The sequence below is a fragment of the Balaenoptera physalus genome, assembly GCF_965194825.1.
Source record: "Balaenoptera physalus genome assembly, chromosome: 2".
NCBI lineage: Eukaryota > Metazoa > Chordata > Mammalia > Artiodactyla > Balaenopteridae > Balaenoptera > Balaenoptera physalus.
The window spans coordinates 106,707,462-106,731,270 of record NC_138883.1 but is presented as its reverse complement, the minus strand read 5'-3'; the positions used below and the strand labels follow the sequence as shown (position 1 = coordinate 106,731,270).

Here is a 23,809-nt window from a genome sequence, read left to right as displayed (position 1 = left end):
CTCAGAGAACTGTCAAGTATAATGAAAATGTGATCTTTCTATCTTACTTGAAAGACTTAGCTCATTAGGGGCTTCCCATAGTCCCACATGTTCAAGCATGGTGGAATCTCTTTTAGGGTTTGTTATATCCCCCCAGTCTTCAGTACTGGAAAGTTTCACTTAAAAGCAAGTGTGCTTTTAATATTTTATAACCAAGAAAACAATTTGGTGATTTTAATCTAGCAATCTAATTTCCTAGAATTATTTACTAGCAGTAACACTCCTTATCAAATGGATATTGGGTAAATTAGGGGAAAAAGGAGTGAAACATTCTAAGATCCTCAGAGCTTCCTCAGAACATGGAATTGTATGCATCATCATTTGTAGAACTAAAGCTATCTAGCCGCAATGCTGATTCTAGTAACTAGAAATCTCCAGGAGGAACCCCTTGAAGTATATATACATTCCTCCCTCCATCTCTCATTTGATCAATTATCAGGTATCTTTTAAGAAACTACTTGATGTCAAGATTGTGACATGGACATATATACACTACCAAATGTAAAATAGATAGCTAGTGGGAAGCAGCCACATAGCACAGGGAGATCAGCTCGGTGCTTTGTGACCACCTAGAGGGGTGGGATAGGGAGGGTGGAGAGAGACACGAGAGGGAGGAGATATGGGGATATATGTATATGAATAGCTGATTCACTTTGTCATACAGCAGAAACTAACACACCATTGTGAAGCAATTATACTCCAATAAAGATGTTAAAAAAAAAGAGATTGTATTACATGACTTTAGATTGGCTGGCAGTGCAGGGTAAGATGATTCTGTACTCTTAACAAATTTACTACTTAGTCCTGGCGATAAGATATAAACAGAGCTAATGATATGTGTGTTATGAGTCTAACCAAGACATAGTTTTATTGGAACACATCACACTCATTCGTTTACTTACTGTCTTTGGCTGCTCTTGCATAGCACTGCAGAGTTGAGTAGTTGAGACAGAAACCATATGGCCCACAGAGCCTAAAATATTTGCTATCTTATCCTTAATAGAAGAAAAATGTGCTGACCTCCGGTCTGGACTTCACTGAGGAAGGCTTTGTAATAAGGCCTAAAAGTAAAGGTAAAAGTACAGATTTCAGCTTGGCCTTATAGAGTGTCAAGAGGACTGGGTTCCAACTACTAGATATAAGACTTTGGGCAAATTTGGCTTAGATTGTTTTAGCTTTGAAATCACAAGGAAATTTTTAACGTCTAAGTATGTGTTGGGCAGGAACTCAAAGTGAGCATTTACTACACCAAAAGAGGGGTCAATATATGTGACCATCACCATAAAAAAGCTTTATGCAGTAAATAGGCCATATGATAAGAGGATGAGGCAAAGGCAGAGCTTAGCATTTTTTGATGGTAGGTATGTGGGATTTTAGTTTAAAAACAACTTCTTAATGAAATGGTAAGCTGAGAGTATTTTTTACACAGAAAAATATTTTACACACATCCTAACAATTCAATAGTATTGGTGATTAAATAATATCAATGGAGAAGCCAGATTGAGATGGGGAAGTTATCATTGTTCTGATAAAAGCAAAACACCCCCACTATTCCTTTGAAGAAGGAAATTCTCTAATTTTATATGTGCCTCCTCCTTTGATTTGAAGGTTCTTTTAAAAACCTTTCTAACAGCTGTAGTGTATGACCCTTGGAACACATCATTTATCTGGGGAATAACATTCATTTTAATATCATTTCACCAAGGAAGCAAGACTTAAACCCACATTTTCTGATCCACTTAGTTGATAATATTCTTCTAAAAAAATTTCTGGCTGGTGAAAGGAAGATAATTTAATTTAAAGAGATTAGGTATATTGCTTGAAATGCAAGTCCCCCAGAATTTGACAGCAGAACAAGACCAGTGAACAGAAAACTCATCTTGCCTCCTTGCTAATACATGCGTCAGGGAATTTATAAGTTGGGCCGTCAGTCTTTGCTCCATGGAGTAATGTCAATGTCGTTGATTCTTAAAATCTGACATTCATTAGAAGCACCCAGTGTGGATATGTAGCAGGATTTTTGACAAATCAGCCAAGTGTCATCATCCTGTAAAGGATTATAGAGTGATGCTGCTCGGCTTTGAGCTCTTTCTGTTGTCTGAATGGATCTTGTCTTCATAGAGCACATGAAAGGTTGGGTTTCATTTTCATTCCAAATGGGATGATTTCACTTTTTCTTTTCCATCAAATTAGGGGGAACTTGGGAGACATAAGGGGAAGCTAACATTTATTATTCATTTACTATGATCCAGGTACTGTGAAGGTTCTATTTTTCTTTCTTTCTATCTATCTAACAACATAAAAATATTATGTACGTATGTGTGTGTATCACAATAACCTATGAGTTACCTGTTATAATTCATCCCCATTTAACAGATAGAGAAACTGAGGCTGAAAGAGGCCCAGTCATTTGCCCAAGTAATAGAGCTTCAGTGAAGAGGAAATCTGTAAACTTGGTAGAAAATTTATCAGTGACCAACAAGTGCCATACAGAATTCCATTGGTCAGGCTGCTCTGCCTACTTCTACCTTTGTAAGGGAACTAGAAATCTACTAATGCTGGTTGGCTCTTCAAACTTCATGCTCTCCTCAAAAGCCTTGTGCAAAAACAACAGTATTTATTATTTTGAAAACAAGTACACGTCTGCCCCTGCCCCCAGTTGTGTTGTTAGATTGGAAACAATGCCGCCTGTGGCTCTCTGTACCCTCCCTTCTCATTACAGCCCATCCTTGGAACACAATCATTTTCTGTGTTGTCCAAAGGTGTCATTACAGGGTACCTGGTATATAGTTAGTGCAGTGTCAGCATATTCGGTTTGAATACCCTCACCCCCATCCCCAGATGATATAACTAGGCCATAATAATTCCTTTGGGGCTACTATATTGGGTAGGGACATAGTTGTGTGTCTGGGGGAACTGTTTTCAGTGGCTTATTATCTATAGCTTTAGGTCAAATTTGAATAAATTCTCTCTTCAATTCCAGGAAAACAATAGCTCCACAATTTGTGATGGAAAAGTAAAGTGGATTTGCATGAAGGCTTTGGGGACGTTAAGACAAGCTATGGGATGAAAAGCTGGAGTTAAAATGTTTTATTTAAATTGGAAGTTTTAAAATGAATATTGTTGAGGCAGAAGTGCATGTTCTAGTTAGTATTTTATGCTGGAACTTAATCTTCTAGGAAATAGCTTAATGGGAAGCCTGAGGTTTGCACATAATATTTCAGGGTCCTGAACATTCTACACAGTAATGTCCATGTTTCCCTGCAGCATCACCTTTGAATAAACTATGTCTTTTTTCCCAGCTTCAAATATTTTTCAATTGAAGAATAGAAAGGGCTATCTTCAGAGTATTTCTTTAAGGAGGAGAATTATAGATTTTTAACCATGAGAATAACTACAGCTTATTGTTAGCTAATGTAAAAACTACTGTTTATTAAGCAGAGGCTAAGAGCATGGACCACGGAATCAGAATGCCTGAGCAATTTGGATCTCACAAACTCCACAACTAATGAGCCACGCAATCTTGGGCAGGTTACACGACCTCTTTGTGTGTCTGTTTCCTCCTTTGTAAAATCAGGATAAGATCACTTACCTCAGAGGGTTGTTAGGAGCATTAAATGAGTGAATTCATGTGTTGAGGAGGAAAACCTTTTCCTCTACCCTTTTATGTTCGGAAACCGGGACCTGTGAATTAAATTAACAAAAGACAGATTAACAGGAGAAAAGGCACACATAATTATTAATATTTACATGCACAAAGTTTCACAAAAAAGATATGAAACAAAAAAGTGGTTAGACTTGGGGGCTTACAGACCATTTTTACAAAGGAGGGGAGGTTGGGCTTCAGGGGATGATACATGATGGGGAGGTGAAATAAATGGGGAAATATGGGGGAGCTAATGGAAGATACGGGTTATTTTAGTAGGCTCTGTGTATGCAAACTCACCTCTGTGTCGACTGTTCATCTCCAGTGATAAGAGTCATTCTCCTCTTCCTGGTACAGGGAGGTGGGGAAAACACCTTCACAACTAAAAATTTATGCCTTGATTTTGGACAAATAAGGGGAGGGCAGAGAACTCTTTCTGCATCTGCTGATTCTCAATTGCCTTCAGCTCAAAATAATCATTATGCCAAAGTGGCATATTTGGGGGTGGCATATCCTGATCCCCTTCACATGTAAAGCATTTAGAACAGTGCCGAGCACAAAGTAAAGGCTATATGCATTATAATTCTTACTATATTAATTGTAGCACTGTTAAAAACATCAATTCTAATCCTCACAACACCCACAAAAGGTAAATTAACCTCCATTTTACAGATGAGAGAACCAAGGCTCAGAGAGTTGACTTAACTTTCCCAAGGCCAAACAGATCATAAATCACAGAGTTAGGAAACTAGCTGTGAGAGCTGGCACTTTGAATGTGTACAGGAGAGACAGGAACAGGAAACTGTCCCTGAGTCTTAGGATTTTTCCAGGCTGGGCTGGGAGGATTTTCTGAAGCAGTGCTTACTGCTTCTTTAACTGAGCAGACCTTTAATATCCCCTTGCAACAGTCCAGGACTTGGAGGGGCTCTCCAATCCCTGGAGAAACAGTTTAATACTAAGAAAAGAATAAAATTTGCATAAGTTCCTTAGTTACAAACAGTCATCAAGTGTCAGTTGCATGCCAGGAGCTCCTGGGAGACGCAGATGCTAAGAATTCTCCAGCACTCCGAGGCCCTCAGGGAAAGCCTGTTTACTCAGGGCACCCCAGGCACAAGTGCTGAATCCAACGGTGCTCCCCCTTCCCTCGATCCCTCCTCTCCTGCAATACACAGCCCCTGAGGGGGAGTCGTACAAAGGGATATTCAAAACAGAGTGGCTTCCCTGGAAGCCACTTCCCTGGAAGAAGCTTCCTGGAGGGCGGCATTTCCTTAGGGGACTCTGAAGGATGAGACAAATATGAATGGCAGGGAAGGCATCTTTTACTTCTCCCTGCTCCTGAACCACAAGAACTTTGTCTCAGTCACCTGGGTTATCCTCTACCCCTCGGAAGTTGGTTAAGTCTAAATCACACCACCTATCACGCAAACCCCACCCGACCCCCCAGTCACAGTGCAGCACTTCCTGGCTCCAGGGGATCCCACAGGTGAGGGGAACGGCTTTGGTCCAAAGGCTGCGCGGAAGAGGGACCGCCCCAGGCTGCACTGCGCCAGTGAACTGCGCATGCGCGGTCCCAAATCTCTAGCCTTCAGAAGCGCCAAGCACCCGGGCAGCGGAGGCTTCTAGAGCGGGACCCCGGGGCCCCTATCTGATACCTGCCAAGGTCCACGGCCGCCACAACTCGCTCGCACTGTTCCATTGTACATCGTTGGGGCCGGCAGTTCGTCTCAGCAGCTGCAGGCATCTAAAATTTATACCCGGTGACCATCACTGCCGGCCCCTCGAGCTTATCTCCTGAAGAGCAGCCTCAGGTCAGTACTCTCTCTTTCAGAACCTTAAGCAATTGGGGAGTTGGGCCTTTCACGCAGTCCCCTCCCTCATGAAATATTCTCTCTTCTACAAAACACCAAGGAGGACACCTGTGGGCCGCGGCCTGGGCCGGGTGGGTGGAGTATGGGGTTTCCCAGAAAGGCAAACAGGGGGCAGGAGGAGCAGGAAGGGTGTGCTTTGTGGTGATGGGCTGGGATGTACCGAGCCTCAGGGGCTGCTTAGAGAACGGTGGAATCAGGCAGCCCTGACCGCTTCTTTGAGCGGAAGCCAAATCTCGCGGGATCTCGGGCTTTCCATGGTGTCGAAGGGGAGTGTGGGGTGAGAAATGCCTAGGGGAACTTAAAACGGATTGAACTGAACCATGCCCCAAAGATGGAATCTGGTAAATGATGGGCAGACTTTTTCAAGGAGGTGAAGGAGTCGAGACAGGGGTAAAGAGAGATTGAAGATAGGGATATGTGTGCAGGGGGAGGGTGTATTAAAGGCCCGGCTCACTAAGTAGGTGGACCAACCATCAGTCCCTCTGTATTGTTGAGGGGGTGACAGAAGGCACCTCAGGGGGTTCACAGGCTAGTTGGGGACTCAGCATGACCAGGGTCCAGCAAGGATCCCTAACAATGCAGACCGTAGCAGTTCAGAAGAGACCCCGTGCTTCCTGGGAACTGAGGTTGGCAGGGAGGGTCTGGGAAGGAGGGAGGGCTCCGTGCGGGTGATTAAGGGAATAGCTACATGACGAGGAAAATGTCATCTTAAAAGAGTGTCTGATCATTTTCCAGCCTCGATGTGTGTTCAGTGAGGTAGACCCTGACCGGAATAGAAATTTATTAATAATAGCTAACATTTATTGACCGCCCATAGGTCAGGCGGTATGCCAAGCACTCTGCATGGACTGTGGCGCTTGGGTCAGGCTAGAAATACTGAGTGCCTCCTGTGTGTCAGGCATTGTTTTAGGCATTGGGGATTCAGCAGTGAACAAAAAACGTAAGTCCCTGCCCTCTTGGAGCTTTTGTAGTTATTCTTCCTGACAGTCCTATAATATGGTTAATAATGTCCTCATTTTACAAAGGAAGCAGCTGAGGTACAGTACAGAGAGATTCAGTAATTTGTCCAAGATTACATGCTTAGTTATCAGTGCATTAACTTATTAATGTAGTAAATGCCGAGTTTTTCCTATATAAAGGAGACTGGGATAGGTGCTGAGGCTAAGGAGATGCATGAGCTATATTTTACACTCTGAATGAGCTTACAGGTGGGTAGGGTTAGATGAGTAGGCAAGCAACATTTATAGGTCCATATAGCATATTCATGGTTTGAGGAGATAAGGAGCAATGAACTTTGCCATTGGGGTGGGGAAGGCTTCCTTTAAGAGAAATAAAAGGATGAATAGGAACTTCCAGATAGAAAAGTGCCTTGGAAGGCAAGAGGCATTTTGGACAAGGAAAATAGTATGTTCCAAAAAGTATGGAGGCAAAGGGGGTAGGAAGGAAGCTAACCTTTGTGTTTTATGTGTTTTGTACTAGTGCTTCACATACTTTTAAAATTAAATATTAAATACATGGAAATAATATTAATTATATATATGTATATAAAAATTTAAAACAGCTTTATACCTAACCACACAGCTTAAGAAATAAAACACAGCTTTTTAAAAATTAGCCTCTCAAGTAAGCTAAGCAAGGTTAAAAAGCTTGTCCAGAGTCACAGATGGTAGATGGTAGAGCCAGGGTGGCTGCCTACCTAGTTCGGTCTCATAGCTGTGTGTGTCACACCTCCTCCTGCAGGTGGTTGGGCACTTAGACAGTGATGGGAGGTGCTGCCCAGAAGCTTTGAGTGCACCAGTGAGGAGGGAGGAAGGAGAAAAGCGTCTCTTTTCACTGCCATCATCTGAGCAGGGACCCTGATTGGGCAGAAACAGACAAAAGGACATGGGGGAAAAATACAGCAGTTTCAACTAGCAATAAATCCTCACAGGAACAAAGTAATCCAGAGTGCTGGGCCTGGGACGGAATGTAACTGGGCTGGGCGTATTTCTGCTTTCATGAGGATGTCAGAGTGGGCCTCTAGAAAAGAGACTTTGACCTAATACCTGAATGGTCATAAGGCATTCGTGATGTGAAGACCTAGGCAAGAAGTGTTTCAGGCTGAGCAAACAGTGAGTGCAAAGGCCCTGAGGTGGGTTCAGTTGAGACTTGGAGAAGGCCAAATTCTTAGACCGTGAGGCTTAGCCCCAGGCTGATTCACCTTTCTACATTGTACTTAAATTACATGTGTAATAAAAATAGAAATGTTGCATGAGTTAAAAACTGACCAAGTGTTAAAATTAGTACTCTAAGACAAATATCACTATTGTTGAATGAACCTCTAGGAGATAAGAATGAATCTGCTATATTATTTAAAAATTAATCATTGTGACACTTTTCCTGTTTTGTTGAGATATAATTGACATATATAATTGACATATCACATTGTATTATTCTAAGGTGTACCACATAATAATTTGGTATATGTATGTATTGTGAAATGATTACCACAATAAGTTTAGTTAATATAGTTAGTTACTTCACAAAATTACAATTCTTTTTTTATGATGAGAACTTTTAAGATCTACTCTCTTAGCAACTTTCAAATATACAATACAGATTGTTAACTATAGTCACCATGCTGTGCATTTCACCTCCAGAACTTATTTATCTTATAACTGGACGTTTGTACATTTTGCCCTCTACCAACCCCTGCCTCTGGTAACAGCTGTCTGTTCTCTGTTTTCATAAGTTTCTTATTTTTAGATTCTACATACAAGTGGGATCATACAGCATATGTCTTTCTCCGTCTGACTTATTTCATTATCATAATGCCCTCAAGGTCTATCCATGTTGTTATAAAAGGCAAGCTTTCCTTCTCTTTTATGGCCGAATAATATTCCACTATGTATATACATACCACAACTTCTTTATCTATTTATCCATCGATGGATACTTACGTTGCTTCCATGTCTTGGCTATTATAAATAATGTTGCAGTGAACGTGAGGTTGCAGATATCTTTTCAAGACAATGATTTTGTTTCCTTTGGGTATAGATACGGAAGTGGAATTGCTGGATCATATGGTAGCTCTATTTTTAATTTTTTGAGGAACGCCTATACTGTTTTCCGTAGTGGCTACACCAATTTACATTCCCACCAACAATGCACGGAGGTTCTCTTTTCTCCACATCCTCGCCAGCACTTGTTATTTCGTGTCCTTTTGACAATAGCCATTCCAGCATGTGTGAGTGATATCTCACTGCAGTTGGATTTGCATTTTCCTGATGATTAGTGGTATTGAGCATCTTTTCATGTACCTCTTGGCCATTTGGATTGTCTTCTTTGGAAAAGTGTCTGTTCTGTTCCTCTGCCCATTTTTTAATCAAATTGTCTGTTGTTTTGCTATTGAGTTGTATGTGTTCTTTATGTATTTTGGATATTAACCCCTTATCAGATATCTGATTTGCAAATGTTTTCTCCTATTCTGTAGGTGGCCTTTTCATTTTGTTTATGGTTTCCTTTGCTGTGCAATGACAATTTTATTATTAAAATTTTAGTAGTCAAATATTAAAGGTCTGTCATTATAGTGCAGGAGCTTCTAGTACTACATAGAGATTCACTTTAAACTGACATATTTAATAACATCACAAGACTCATGTACACAACAGAATGTAGTTCAGAATAAAAGGTTTTCAGTAGCATGTGTTCTGGAAGGAACTTTGTTTTTAGGACACATCTAAAAAACTTTTATTTTAAATAATGAAAATGCTATGTACTTACTAGTATACAGTATAGCATAATTTTAACAAGCTTTTTAAAAAGTTCAGCTTCTATAGGAGGATAAAAATATAAGGATTGTCTTCCTAAAATAGTCTTATCGAGTCAGTTGTTTTGTTGAAGTTTGGTGAGAATAAAATCTGTTTGGGTTCCTCATTTGTGTCTAATGATTTCCTCTTTTCTTCATATTCTTTTTATTTTTTACTTTGTCTGAACCAAAGATAATTTATTGTGAAGGTTATTATACAAGATTTTGGAGCTTTTCCTCCTCATGAAATTTTGCTATGGTGAATTTGACATTCTGTTTTTAATTTGTCCTCACAAAATGTGAAGAATTCCCAAATAAGACTTTTTCTTAAAGACTCTTGGCCTAAATGGAATTAAGTAATGACAATTTAAATACATTCCTTAAAGGTTTTTTAATGTAATGGATGCTAATACACCAAACAATTCTACAAGGATTAGAAATATGATACAACTGAATCTCTATTATTCCACCTTGCATTGTTATTTAAATTTCTATATTTAAGTACTTTGTTGGCTCAAAAAGGATGTACATTAACTAGCTAACATTGTCTCTTAGCATTTATTTGTCAACTTATTTTTCTATTTATTTAACCATTTGAAAGCTGAAATTGTTTTTGGTACCAAAAAAAAAAAACTTTGTACACCATTAATTGTTATAGCATTTTACTCTTGCAATAATAAATATGCATCATGCACTAACTGACTAATAATATTCAACTTATAAACTGCATGAGGAGATTTTTCTTAATACAACTAGAATGCTTTCCTATGTTTGAAAATAACAATAAAATCAAATGACACACCTCATTCATATTGCTGACATTATTAAAATGTAATAATAAGAAATAATGGTTATGGTCATATGATCATTGATCAAGCATAAGTTCAGGGAAGCCAGAAATGACTGTGAAGTAGGCATTTGGTTATTTGGACTTTTGAAAGCTGAAGCTGAAATCAGATTTATGGCCATTTCCAAAACTGAGGCTGTTCAATGTACTCCTCACTTAGTGTAGGTCCTCCTCATCTTTTTTTGGTTTTTGTTTTTTTATTGAAGTACAACATATAATGAAAGTACTCAAATCATGCCATCGTTTGGTTAATTTTCACAAGGTAAATGTACCTAAGCAACCAGCATCCAGAACAAGAAACAAACCAGTTGTCAGAAGCCCCCTTTGTGCCCCCTTCCAGGGCCTACCACCACCAGGGGAAGCAATTATCCTGCCTTTAACACCATAAATGCTCTAATTGACCTTGAACTTTATGTCAAGGGAATCACATATATATGCTCTTTTGTATCTGCCTTCTTTACTTCAACATTACCTCTGTGAGATTTATCTATATTGTTGTATGTAGTTGTAGGTCATTCGTTGTTATTGTTGTATAGTATTCCCTTGTGGGATATATCACAATTTATCCATTTTGCTATAGATGGGCACTGAGCAACTTCCTAGGTCTTTAACTTTTGTCAAAGATTTATTTTAAAATGAAAAAAAAAAGTGGTCCAAATGCAGTTTCTGTACTTGTTATAAAATTATCATTGAGGACCTTGTCCATTCTACCATTCAGTAGCCTCTAAGTCACATCCCCATTTTACGTATTTCTTTCAGAGTTTAGTGCCAGCAAAACCTTTGTCTCCCTTGAGGAATCAGTATGCTCCTTACTTTCTTTTAAGAAGTGTGCTTATTCAACCTAAGTGTCCATCGACAGATGAATGGATAAAGAAGATGTGGCACATATATACAATGGAATATTACTCAGCCATAAAAAGAAACAAAATTGAATTATGTGCAGTGAGGTGGATGGACCTAGAGACTGTCATACAGAGTGAAGTAAGTCAGAAAGAGAAAAACAAATACCGTATGCTAACACATATATATGGAATCTAAAAAAAAAAAAAGGTTCTGAAGAACCTAGGGGCAGGACAAGAATAAAGACACAGATGTAGAGAATGGACTTGAGGACACAGGGAGGGGGAAGGGTAAGCTGGGACGAAGTGAGAGAGTGACATGGACATATATACACTACCCAATGTAAAACAGGTAGCTAGTGGGAAGCAGCCGCATAGCACAGGGAGATCAGCTCGGTGCTTTGTGACCACCTAGAGGGGTGGGATAGGGAGGGTGGAAGGGAGACGCAAGAGGGAGGAGATATGGGGATATATGTATATGTATAGCTGATTCACTTTGTTATACAGCAGAAACTAACACACCATTGTAAAGCAATTATACTCCAGTAAAGACATTAAAAAAAAAAAAGTTTGCTTATTAATCCCACCTTGTTCCAGCAGGAACTAATGACAGTGTAATGAAATAAAGAAAATTCACAAAATTAAAGACATGTTAATTTAAGGTGAGGCAAAGTGAGAACTCTAGTAGCCTCGTCCAAGGCTTCAGCGCTGAGGCTTATTCAAGCATGAATAAGTGATGAAGTCCTATACACTTTCTGACTTGGGGACCAGATTCAGCTCTAAGCTTCAAATCAGCTGATTCTAAAAGGAAAATCAGATCAGTCCTACCTGTCTGCATCCAAAATATGAGAGCATGCCGGTTCCTTAGAAGAAGGGCACCGATTCCTGGTGTAGGAGATTCATTTCTCTCAAGGCTTCTTGGTCAGAGGACTGCCTCAATATCTGTAGGGAGATATGGCAATAAATTTAAGGGGCTTTTTTTTTTTTTTGATCATCTCTCATTACAGGATGATGGTATCACACCAGGGGGTGACTCAGTAAAAATATTTAAGCAATTCAGAGAAGACCCTGAGAGGGTGTTAGGGAGAGGCCATTAAATAGTACCACAGAAATCGTTCACTTCCCAGCTGACCTGACTTAATCCCATGGCAGGTATTATGTATCTAGAAGAAGGTAGATGAGAAATCTTTTGAATTACCCCCGCCTCCTCTATAAATACTGCTTACCTTAGTAAACTTGATAGATACAGTGTGGTAAAAAGTTCAAGATCATACTCCTTATCAAACACAAAGTGTGTAATTCTCATATGTTGCCAGCTAAGTGTGGTGCCCCTCGGAGAAACAGCCAACTGAAAAAGGGGATCAGTTAACACCCTTTTAAGAGAATCGAGGATCCTAAACAGTAGATTGTGCACCTCTTCTTTGGCTGGGCCGAGATTCAACACAGAAGATAATTTTGAATATACTCTCCCGAGTGGCTCCTCAGAGCTGCCGAGTCTTCATATAAAAACGGCCATAATGATTGTGGCCTGGACAATTTCAAGGCAGGTATAAACAGATGCCCAAAGTGGCAATTTAACATCAAATTCCTCTTTGATCCTAGTCTGACAGTTATATAACGTGCTATGTCTCCCTTCTCATCCTATCTGGCAGGCATCTCAGAGACAATTTTAAAAGCTTAATTTTTAGCTTTAATTACAAAGCTTAATTTTTAAAGCTTAATCGTAGCAGCTTTGCTTATCTTTACATTTAAAATATGTATGGCTGCCTCACCCCTTGACTTGGGCTTCCTCTTCTCTGTTTCTATTTTATAGCCTTACTGTAGATAAACCTTATTTTGAAAAAGGTCTCAAAGCCTTTCAAGAAAAAGACATGGTCTAAACAAATTTCAAGAGAACAAAGTATAAAGGGTGAGGAAAGTGATCAAGAATTGGCAAATGTCTAATGCTTGTCTCCAGTTCTTCTGCCCTGGGAATAAAGACCTGTCTGTACAAAGGCTTCCTGACAGCCGAAGGAACAAAATGCTCTCTGGAAAGAAAGAGCCAGAGTCGCTCCATCTTCCCTCCACCCCTGCTTTAAAACGAAACAATGCTTCCCAAAGGAGCTGGCAGCTGGCCCTTGGCAGGTGGTAGAAACAGCATTGCAGCCTGCACAAAAGTAGAAAACCCAAACTTTCAGCTTTGGGGAGCAGCGTGATTATTCTGCCCACTACCTCCCAAAAGAGAAGGGAACGCAACATCAATCAACCAAGCTGAGTTTCCAAAAACCACGGGCTTCTCCTCCACTCAGCAATTTCCACTTTTACTCCCATTGCCTCAAGGCTGACGGATACACAGGCCCTGACCTTGTCCCCTAGGCTTCTTGTTCATTCTGAGTGTGTTCACTCACCTTTTGTGGATGTGCCTGCAGTGGCGGCCGCTGTGCCAGCAGGGCACAGGCAGAAAGGCTAGGAAAGGGAGGGGAATGGAAGGTCAAGTTCTGCAAAAGGAAGGGCTGGTGATGTGCATCGTCCACTTGAAGGGCCTGGGGAGGAATTAAGGTTAAACTAGGCTTGGATTGACTCTGAGGTTTCTGGGTTTTGATGCTTATTTTGACTCTGGTAGAAGGTAAATAAATAAGAACAGTTTTATGGGACAAGAATGTATTTCACCGTTCTCTCCTCTTCTCTCATCCACACTACCTGAAGATGGCAAAATAAGTGATGACCTGAAGATGACAGTTATTTTCCTCAACCCGTATTCTTAAATCACCTACTATATTATTATTAGTATGTGGTTTTTATTGATAGCCTACTATATCATCATTGCTGTAGTGTATTTGTTGATTACGTACTATATGGCAAAGTGAAAGAAGCATGGTCTTTGCAGCCAGCCAGACCTAGCTGTGCCATTCACTAGCTTGGAAACTTTGGAAAATTTAGTTGACTTCTCTGAGCCTCAATGAACATGTGAAAAATGGAGATGCTAATGCATACCTCATAGGGTATCTGTAATAATGAAATGGAGCTAACCCATGTAGGTTACCTGGTAGAACCATAGTTGCCATTCAGTAAATGAATGCTGTTATCATCAGGATAATGGCCATGAAAGATGTATTCATTTTAGGAAGAACTGCATTTTGTTCCTGGAAAGTCTGTGGGCTGATGATACTAAATATATGATAATATTCCTCAGTTTTCAGTGACTAATTGTCTTTTCTGGAGCCATAATGGTGATCAGGGTCACTGGAGAAGTGACTGAATCATTTGATTAAAAAGCACAGGATATCAAGAGTCTTTTCACCCTTGTTAGCTGCTGGGGCAGGTCCACCCCAGGAATACTTGGAGAGAAGAGAGACAGTTGCTTGCCAGGCCTATGATTGTGACAGAGTGGAAAAGTAGGAGATAGGGCTAAAGTGTTCTAGTCCTAGCACTCTGACTGTTGAGTTCTGTGACTTTGGAGCAAATCACAGAAAATAAAAGTTACCATTTATTCACCGACTTAGTGCCAGGCACATAAGCACTTTACATATACATCTCATTTAATCTTGTGGGTAAGACTATCTGCCCCTCACAGAACTATAAGGTTGAAAAGAGATGGCGGATGCCAAAGCCCTTAGCAGTATTATTGTCATCATTTAAAGTGAATGGTCACTGGTCACTGGAAAGTGGTCTGTCTGCACTTTCCCTTTATGGAAATATCAACTTATGCCTTGTTGCTTGAATAACTTGCACTCTGTCCTACACAAATGCCAACATACCCTGAACCTGATTCAATTCAGTAAGTATTTAATACCAACTATATTCAAGGCACTGAAATGGGGCTGCAGCCTTAGTCCCTTGTCATAGGGTTTATGTTCTTATGGGGGCTACTACAGGAGCTGATACAGAATGCTGAGTACGATTATGTGGCAAGAGAGTTACAAGCAGTTCTAATGTATTTTAAAGAAGAAAATACACGCTGTGGTCTGGGGTGTGGGCGAGGGGTGAGAAGGGTCACACATCAGAGAAGTCTTCCCGAGGAGGTGGGATTTGGGGATGGACCTTGAAAAATGAGCAGGATGTTTTAAATTAATTTTTGTACCCAATCATTAAATCAACACACGTACGTTATTAAAAATACATAGAAACAAAAGAGTAAAAACAATTCACGACATGGCGACCAGTTAAGGACATCATTGTTATATTTGACGTATTTTCTTACAGTAGTTTTATATGTACTCAAATATATAAGTACATATAACTTAAAAGTACATGTATATGTACATGCATATATATATACACACACATATATAGTTACATAGTTTTGCATCTTTTTTCACTTGAAATTTTAAATGTTTTCTCATTTTGTGAAGACTTCTCGTAAATATGATTTTAACAACTGAATAATAATGTCCCAAAGAACAAATACGCCAAAAATATATTTAACAATGACCATGTTTTAAAATACTCTGATTTACTATTTTTAGCTGTTATAAATGATCCAGTGATGTGTTTAGCAGAAGCAATAAAGCTAAATGCCAATTATCTGGTCTGGGACATTGACAGATAGCTTGTAGGTATCAAAAGATTGTCTATGAAAAGCATTTTCCCCACTTCAATCCTTTCTACCCACTAAACTTCAAAAATCATTTCACTCTTATTTTCAGAATCTTCCAGTGAATTTCAGCTGCTCACAATATAAAATCCCAACTTTGTTTCCTGCCATTCCAGGCTCTCCAAATCAGATCCAACTGTAAATAAATTCTTATTTCCTGCTGTTGCCTCCCCTCCAAATATGGCCCCTATTCTTTCACTATCTTATTCCCTGTTTGGGGCTCTTCAGCCTTACTAAGACCCTTTGTCCCTTGACCCCTCCCTTTTATTCGAATCTGTCAGTTCCCTCTTGGCCTCACTTCCTTTCCACTCAGATTTAGGTCTCGCTGATCTTACTTCATGCTAAAGCTGAAGTGTCAGGGCTTCTCACTTTCACAGGCCCTTTCAAAGGTGCTATACCTGGTTTTGCATTTGTAGTTTTGCATTCTTTTTCTTAAAGAGTAGCCTCAAATCATATAAGCTTCAAGGCCCAGAAAACCTGGATCAGCTCCTGAACCCCATGGTTGTTACTGAACCTCCAGCTTGTCACTGAAGTCTTCCCCCAGCTCCAAGAAACTTTATTTTCTTAGCTCCAGTGCTTTTCATGTTCTCAGTTCTAGAATTTAACATATTGAGTTCTAATTGCTTGTGTGATCATAATTCCTTGAGGGCAGGGATTGTGTCTTATTTATAGTTATGTCCGTAATAAATGCATGTTTGCTGAATGCCTTACTAATTCTTGACATTCTGCACCAAGCTTCCTCTTTCCAGTATTACTATTGTTGCTGCTACTAACGACTACAAACATTTTAGAAAGCACAGTAGGTGTGGCACACTGTATTTCCCCAAAATAGCTGCAGTAATATTTCTGGTATCACATGTTCTTTTGGATCCTTGCCCACTCCCCATCTAGAAGTGATGTCAGTTTTCCCTCCTTGTGAACCTGCAAGGGCTCCAAACAATAAAATATGAGGGAAATGATGTCATGTGACTTCTGAGGCTAGATCATAGGAAAGGGTACATTTTCTCACTCTTTGCATATTTACCTTTGGAATCCAGCCACCAGCTGTGAGGAAGCATGAGCCACATGGAGAGGCAACATGTAGGTGTTCCAGCCAATAGCTCCAGCTAAGACCCCAGCCAGGATCAACAACCTTCAGATGATTCCAGCCCCCAGGCTTCAAGCTGCCCCCGTTGATGCCGAGTGGAATAGAAACAGCTGTCCCCACCAAGTGTTGCCCAAATTGCAGCTACTGAAAAAAATAAGTGTTTTAAGCCACCAAGTTCTGGGGTCACTTGTTTCTCAGCACTAGATAATCAGGCAGTGTGGTGAAACCATTACATGTGTTACCTTGCTGAGAAAACTGAGACCCAGAAAAGGTAAATGATATGCCAAAGCTCACCTTTTCTCCACCTAGCTAATTCTGCCATCTTACAGGCCATATCTCCTCTACTAGGTCTTTTGGCTCATGTAGATGTACATAGATCCTCCCTTCTTTTAATTCCAATAGCCAACTCTTTGTTTTTTCTTTTAAGTATTGTTTAATTCTGTTTGTCTTGTATATATATACTTTTTACTTTTAAATTTTCCATTGTAGGTTATTACAGGATATTGAATAGAGTTCCCTGTACAGTTCCCTGTACTATGCAATAGAACCTTTTTGTTTATCCCTTCTGTGTATAATAGTTTGCATCTGCTAATCCCAAACGCCCACTCCATCCCTCCCCCGCGCCACCCCCCGCCAACCACAAGTCTGTTCTCTGTGTCCATGAGTCTGTTTCTATTTCGTAGACACGTTCATTTGTGTCATATTTTAGATTCCACATATAAGTGATATCATATGGTATTTGTCTTTCTCTTTCTGAATTACTTCACTTAGTATGAAAATCTCTCAGTCCATCTGTGTAGCTACAAATGGCATTATTTCATTCTTTTTTATGGCTGAGTAATATTCATATATATATATATATATATATATATATATATATATGTATCTCAATCTGTAAGTGGACATTTAGGTTGTTTCCATGCCTTGGCTATTGTGAATAGTGCTGTTATGAACATAGGGGTGCATGTATCTTTTCGAGTTATTTTAGTTTTGTCCGATATATGGCCAGGAGCAGGATTGCTGGATCATTTGGCAACTCTATTTTTAGTTTTTTGAGGAACCTCCATACTGTTCTCCATAGTGGCTGCACCAATTTACATTCCCACCAACAATGTAGGAGGGTTTCCTGTTCTCAACACCCACTCCAGAATTAATTATTTGTAGACTATTTAATGACAGCCGTTCTGACTGGTGTGAGGTGGTACCTCATTTTAGTTTTGATTTGCATTTCTCTAATAATTAGCTATGTTTAGCTTCTTTTCATGTGCCTGTTGATCATCTGTATGTCTTCTTTGGACAAATGTCTGTTTAGCTCTTCCACCCATTTTTTGATTGGGTTGTTTTTTTGTTATTGATTTGTATGAACTGTTTGTATATTTTGGAAATTAAGCCTTTGTCGGTCACATCATTTGCAAATATTTTCTCCCAGTCTGTAGGTTTTCTTTTCATTTTGTTTATGGTTTCCTTTGCTGTGCAAAACCTTATAAGTTTGATTGGGTCCCATTTGTTTATTTTTGCTTTTATTTCTAACTGTGCTGTTGACACCTGTTGCCTACAACAGCCTCATGATATAGATGTATCACATTCCTTGTTTAATGGTTGAGGAAACATGTATACAAAGGGGTTGGACATTTGCTTAAGGAAATAATAAGTGGCAGAGGTCTGTCTTCTCCAAATATCCATTCTTTAATCTATTCCTGAATTGCTTTTCTGTGGTCTTTATTTGGATCACTTATTTTGGCTTTTAATGAGATATTGCCTCATTTTAGATCTTAATCATATTTGTATGTGTATTCCCATTTTTCTGCACAGACTTGTGCACTCCTAGACAATAGGGCTGTGACTCACATTTCTTGGGCATCCTTCTTATACTCTGCACGGTGCTAGGCACATACATGGGGCACTCATCGATTGAGTACGTATAAAAAGCAACACTCAGCATCCACAAAAGGTATTTTTAGAGCTGCTTTAAGAAAAAAATCATAGAAACACAGAAGTTAAACCTTGCAACTAAATCAGTAAGGGCTTTAGGCAAGTCTTAGTGATTTCCTTCTTTTTCCTTGCCTAAAAATATCTTTTCTCTTCTTTTAAAGAAATGTTCAGATCTATCATAAGCATAAATACTTGGTTACATCTTTTTAAAGTAGCTTTTTTTAAAAAAAAAAATTGGTTTTCTCCTCAACCTAATGTTTTTGTACAGTGTTAGAATCTGTTTTGTTTTATTTTTTTTACAGGTGAGATATTTGAATGAAGGCCTCATATTGATCTCACTTATTGCTGCAGGCTCCACCTTCACATTGAACTTGATCAGTATGGATTTGAGTCAGTCTGGAACATTAAATAAGACCTTGTTAGACTGATATTTTTTCTTTTGTGTTGTTTAATTTGGCGGGGCAGGAGGCAGGAAGCCTGGGTGAGAGATGGGTGCACACTTCAGTCAGTTGCTGGGAGTGTCTTGATTTCCTTTCCTGTGGCTTCCCCTGCATAGTGGTTCTAGCTGAGTGGTGACAAACTGAGTGGCATCGTTATGACTGTTCCATATGTCCTCTTGTCCAAATACAGGTTCTATTTTTAAAATACCCGCTTCAAAGCTATTGAGAAATTCAGAGGAAAAGAATGCCATTTTGAGGGCCCTATCTAGTAAATGAAAACACGGGGCTTTTATTTAGTTCACAGTCAGTACCCATTTACTGAGCACCTACTATGAGCCAGGGACGGGCTTAGCAAAATGGAAAACAGTGTGGCTAATTTCACAGAGCTTGCAGCCTCACCTACCATTTCAAGGCAACGTTCTCTCTGAAAGATACGGGGCTGGAAAGAGCTGTCAAAATGTAATCCCATCTGACGTGACTGTTCTCATAGCAACACTACCTTATAGTTTTGCTGAATATGGATCTTATAGCATTTCAGATTAATAACTACTTTCTCAATATAAACTGCTTAATATGGGAGATCCTTAATGTCTGCATGTCCCATAAGCTTAACACTAATTTTGAGGCATAATTTAGGCAACTAGCATTAAAAAAAGGGATGGGTGGGGAGAGATAAAAATATCACAGTATAGAAGTGGGAGAGCAGAGATTTCTCATTTTACAGAGAGGAAATAGAGGCCCATGCAATGAATCATTGAACTCCATCAGGGTCCATGGATCATGTAAACACATCTACTTAGCCAACAAACATTTATAAATGAGGGTGATTTCCTTGGCAGACACAGTGGCACTGAATACAAAATAAATAAAATACAGCTGCTGCCTTCAAGGAGCTTAAGTTAGAAATTAGAGCAATGTAGAAAGAAGAAAATAACAATAGCTCGTTATTCTACTGTCTTCTGAGTTCAAGATTATTTTAACGCTATTAACTGTGAATATACCTTTTGGGTCCATAAGGCTTTAAGCTTTAACTTCAGCTTTGACAATAATATCACTGTTCTTGTTTCCTTTTGGTTTGCTTTGCCAAGTATATTTTGCATAGCCCTTTAATTCTAACTTTTTTTTTCTGAACAGTTGAGTTTGTGATTTTTGACCCTACATCTGTAGTTCTTCCTGTTCTAATGGGGAGGTTTACTCCATTCACATTTATTTTCACTAGTTATGCTTGGTCTTCTACCACCCTGCTTTAACTTTCTGCTCTTAATAACTTGTCACTTGACAAAGAGACTTTGTTGTTTTATATTTTAAGTAACTTAGATTATATAAAGTCTGGTTTTCTTTCTATTAGTGGTTACCTTTCCATTATTTCAGAATATATTTGAACCAGTTTTTTAGCTCTGATTAACAATGTCAAGGATAAAATGACATAAAAATACAGGATCATAGTTAATACAAACCAGAGAGGATGAAAATTAATTGCTAGTTTTTCTAACAGAATAGTGAAATCTGGTTTAAACCATTGGTGTTCACCCCGTGGTGAGTTTGCTCCCCTGGGGTTATCGGGCTATGTCTGGAGACATTTTTGGTTGCCACAACTGAGGGGAGGGTTGTGCTTCTGGCATCTTATACATAGAGAACCGAGATGCTGCTGAACATCCTGCAGTGCTCACAACAGCCCGCACGACAAACAGTTATCTGGCCAGGAATGTCGATAGGGCCAAAGTTGAGAAACCCTGGTCTACACTTGGGCTTGGTTGCACTTGCTAAGTAAATTTTTATTACCATAAATATTTTTTTTTCTAATTCCAAACTTGAAAACAAAAAGAAAAGGAATTGCCTGTGTATATGTTCTCTCATTCTTAGTGTATTTTTCTTAATTTGTTCTATCTAAAAATCAACACGCCCCTTGCGTGAAACATCTCTTTTTGATTATTTACTCCCCACCCCGCTTCTCAAGTGTGCTGTATTGGAGTTCAGGCATTACTTAGGGTGGCACATATAAGGACACTCTTCCCTTCACAGATCAAGCCTAACTCAAAGGAAAGCACAGATAGCTTCAGGAGATTCCTGACCTCTCTCCTGAGCTCCTGCACTTCCCTTCTTCCCCGCTTCCTCATCCCAGCTGGACTCTGAGCCTCACCTGGGGGCAGGGAGCAGCTGCTCCCTAACATCTGAGGCATATGTGTATGCACACAGCCAGGGTTGATGCTTATGGGGGCTGAGAACTTCCCTCTGGCAGAGTGTTCAGACTGTAGAATAATACACCAACTTAATTGATTTTCCCCAAGGAAGGAGTAAATATAATACGGAAGTTTAGAGCCAGATTGTTATTAAATTATTATTTTCATTATACATCTTCTTTCAATAATTGTTATCAGCGATAATTATTTAATTAACTGTTTTAGTACAGTAATCCTCAACCATAGCTACACATTAGAATCACCTAGGGAACTACTTAAAAATACTTTTGGGGGGGGCCCACTCTAGACCAATTAAATCAGTATATCTGGCATAGCAGCAAAACAGTGGTACTCTTATAAGCTTCCCAGAGATTCCAATGTGCAGCCAAGTTTAAGAACCCATTAGTTTAGTGGTTGTATCACTCATTGCCCATTCTTTTGTAGCAAAGATCCCTCATTCTTGACTTCTCAGTTTTATTGTTTCCTCTCTTGGTAATTCTCCCCGGTTTCTGTACATGGAGATAATATCATTGGTTGCCTTTACACATGGATGAGAATTTGGCTGGTTATTGTGTTCAGGTTACTATTTATATATTACTATCTGTGGTTAGAACTGTGTAGACATTGACCCTTTTTCTTGTATATTTACATGATTTTTTTTCCTTGCCTGGGTTCTTCATGATATTTTCTTTGACCTTGCAATTTAACAATTTATGAGGCTATATCTGAGTTGGTTTCTTTTAACTTATTCTGTCTAAGCATCAGTGAGGCCCTTTGGTGATGAGGCACAAGGTTTTCTTCATCTTAGGATCATTTTCTTCTATTGTTTCTTCTAATTTTTGCTCCTCTCCTGTGTGCTTGGTCATATTCTTCTGCAATATCTGTTCCACATATATTGTAGTGATTCCCAAACTTGTTTACATATTAAATTCACCTGGGGATCTTTTAAATTGCCCAATGCTTAGGTCACACTCAGTCTAATTAAATGGAATTCTCTGGGGGTGGAATACAGGCAGCAGGAGTGTTTAAATCTCCCCAGGTGATTTCAGGGTGCAGACAACTTTGGGAACCACAGATGTGTTGGGTTTCCTGGATTTGTTTTCCATGCCTCTTTTTTTCTTCATTGTTTCCAGGTGTGCTCCCCTCTGCACCCAATATAAGGTTCAGAGAAGCTCAAAAACACCCGTTCAGCCTGAATTTCTCTCCAGTTGCTCTCCAGGTCAGGTTAGTTTATAGCTATCTTTCTGTATTTGTTTGGCACAGTTCATATCCTAACTTATCTTATTGCTTAGCTTTGTTTCTTGTTTCTATTAATACCTTCTGCAATGGCATGTCTTTCCAGTTGTTACCGTGGCGCCACTGTTTACGTTTGGGATTCCCTTTTGCTTAAGAAATATTGGTTCTCAAACTTGGTGGCACATTGGAATCGTATGAATTCACTCCCAGAGTGATTGGAGGGCATCAGAAATGTGTAACACTCCCCAGGTCATGCTAATATGTAACCAGTATTGAGAAGCACTGCTCTAACGCCTTTTGCTAGCCTATTTTTGTGTGTGTGTGATGAGGGTAGTAGTTCTCAAGCTTCAGTGCGCATCAGAATCACTTAGAGGTCTTCTTAAGACAAAATCTGGGTCCCTCCCTCTGGAATTTCAGACGTAGTAAATCTGATGTAAGGCTCAATAATTTGCATCTCTAACAGATTTCTGGGTGATACAGATGCTGTCTGTAGACCCTACTTTAAGAACCTTTGGCTTAGGCCAGATTCACTGAGCGCCTTCCTCCTCCACCTATAATATATTGGATTTATCTAACAGTGGCACTTTTTAAATCTAATGTGTATATTTTATATGCATGCATGTAATTAGAGGTCTTGATTCTAAGACATTACAATCACAGATCCATCTTTTGAAGTGCTATTTGGCAAATAGTATGTATGGCAAGGTGCAAAAAAGGGTAAAAAGGATCAAATGAAGCATTCTTACCCAGATAAACTCCCCCCCCCCCGCCCCCGCTTTACTTGCCGATGTTTCCAGTTGCTGTGGATGTGGAAAAAGATGGAGCTAAAATGGTTGGAAATTGGGAAAGTTTTGACTCTGTGGGTAAAACATAAACTATAATGTGTATTTGTGCATATTTAGTCCTTGGAACTGAAATGCCTTTTCTGCTCCCTTGATGCCTCTGTGTATCTTGACATTGCCAACATCTTAAACCTTCTGCAAACCAGAAGGGTCTTTGTCTTTCAGGAGGCCAGGGTTGCCTTCGCATGCTAATAACACCGTTTACTGACTGGATTGCACTTTTTAGTTTAGCAATGGCATTTTTCACTTCAAAGCAGTTTTTCCTTCCCTCTTTGTGACTACCTGTTTTAGTTTTATAAATGCAACAGCCTCTTGGAATATGTTGAGAATGTAGTTAGAAAGTTTCTAAATTGTTTTTTCTTGCAGTAATTTTCATAAGAAGACGTTAGCATTGATTTCTCAGTGTGGTTCCTCATTTTGTGAGCTTCAGAAAGTTTGTCTGTTTCCAGTGATTTTTTTTTTTTTTTTTTCCTCCTTGTGCTTGTGCTTTCCA

The 23,809-nt window shown here is 39.5% G+C and overlaps 1 pseudogene across 2 annotated transcripts in view; it reads left to right on the top strand.

The window, feature by feature from the left end:
* Positions 1 to 23,809, top strand: part of LOC309653894 (riboflavin kinase pseudogene) — a 257,336-nt pseudogene that overhangs the window by 140,658 nt on the left and 92,869 nt on the right. The window contains exon 2 of one of the 2 annotated variants that reach the window (XR_014268845.1): positions 22,372 to 22,462. The product of XR_014268845.1 is annotated as a riboflavin kinase pseudogene (transcript). Of the gene's footprint in view, positions 1 to 22,371; positions 23,512 to 23,809 lie in introns of those variants that run through there. The other variant, XR_014268846.1, reaches the window with a different exon arrangement.